The sequence below is a fragment of the Rhincodon typus genome, chromosome 7, assembly GCF_021869965.1.
Source record: "Rhincodon typus isolate 14 chromosome 7, sRhiTyp1.1, whole genome shotgun sequence".
In the NCBI taxonomy this organism is placed as follows: Eukaryota; Metazoa; Chordata; class Chondrichthyes; order Orectolobiformes; family Rhincodontidae; genus Rhincodon; species Rhincodon typus.
In genome coordinates, this window is record NC_063338.1 from 47,777,524 (window position 1) to 47,778,028 (window position 505).

The window sequence follows — 505 nt, forward strand, 5'->3', positions numbered from 1 at the left end:
TGGTGTTGACCTACCTTCACCTGGCTAACACCAAATGAAAGCTTCTTTAAAAAAAAAGTCGTTTCTAACTTTATAATTCATTAAGAGTACATGCTATCTAATGGCTACTTTGCAATGAACACTCTGTGAAGTCTAATTTTCAGTAATGTAGCTGAAGTCATGCACGACAGATAAGTAATGCACTTGTGATGGGAGCTCATTATGAACTCTTGGTTATACAGACATTTAGAGAAATGAGATGCAGCTGGCTATCATAATGTACTAATGAGGTGTATGTAAAATGAGCTATTCCTGATGGATCAACTAGAAGAAATTGAAGCATTGAATGCAAAATTGAACATAATTTGTTAAAAAAGATAAGTAAAACAAAGGCTTTAGGCTATTGAAGCAAAAACAGAAATTTGGTGGAGAAACTCTGCAAGTCTGGCAGCATCTGTGGAGAGAAAGCAGAGTTAACGTTGAATCGAATGACCCTTCTTCAGAACAGTTCAGTTCTGAAGGGTTA